We start from the raw sequence: 1,144 nt of genomic DNA on the forward strand, positions 1-1,144 counted from the left end.
AGGCTTTCTGCTCCCGTAAAGATTTACAGCCTCGGAAACCCTGTACAGGGTCACTATGAGTTGGAACCGACTTCATGGCACATAACAACTTTTCCCTAGTAAACCCCGTAACTGAGCATAATCTGTGAGGTCTGTGTGGCCATTGCAACGAATTATCAAACCCTGAAGAAAGGAGAGCGCAGGAGGGATGGCTGATGTCAAATGGTAGGAAGATGGTGGTTTGTGGTGGTGGTTGTTAAGTCACTTCCCGTTTCCAGAGAGGCTGGTGAGCTTGAACTGCCAACTTTGTAGTTCAAACTGACCTTGCAGTCCAGGACATGAATCCACAGCGCCACACACCAGGACTCCAAAAGATTGAAGAGATGGGGTATACACCTAACCTCTGCTCCTAGGAATCAGCCTTAGACTGATGCTGATCTTGATTCTCTCCCTTGCAGTAGCTAGATAAGGAAGTCTGATGCCCTCAAGCTATTTTATACAATAATGTTTTAAATTTTTTAAATTGTTACATGAGAAGATACAAAGTCATAAAATGTTGTATATATTTCATAATTATTCCTCCTATTAATTATTACTAATTGTAATGTTAACTAGCCCTAATGTTTTGTTTAAATAATAGGTTTATGTACCTGAAAGGTAAACAATACAACATAGACGTTTCAAACATACGTATTTCATATATTATGTTAAAGTATTAGCTTGCTAGGTGCCATTGTGTTGCTTCCGACTCATAACATCCCTGTGTACAGCAGAATGAAACACTGCACAATCCTGCACCATCCTAACAATTGTTACGTTCGAGCCTATTGTTACAACCATTGTGTCAATCCATCACCTTGGGGGTCTTCCTCTGACCCTCCACTTTACCATGCATGATGTCCTTCTCCAGGGACTGATCCCTTCAGACAACATGTCCAAAGAATGAGAGCCAAAGTCTCACCAGCCTCCTTGCTTCTAAGGAGGATTCTGGCTGTATGTCTTCCAAGACAGATAAACAGCACATTGTATAATTCTTATATATTATGGTGTTTGGGATTTGGTATGGCTTTGTCCAAGATGGGCTCTCCCTGTAATCAGTCCTTTTATTCTTTTAACTGTGAAATTTTGGTGCCTGTTTGAAGTGGATTCTCCTTTGTTTGGGCTT

The sequence above is a fragment of the Chrysochloris asiatica genome, unplaced genomic scaffold (genome assembly GCF_000296735.1).
Source record: "Chrysochloris asiatica unplaced genomic scaffold, ChrAsi1.0 scaffold00047, whole genome shotgun sequence".
In the NCBI taxonomy this organism is placed as follows: Eukaryota; Metazoa; Chordata; class Mammalia; order Afrosoricida; family Chrysochloridae; genus Chrysochloris; species Chrysochloris asiatica.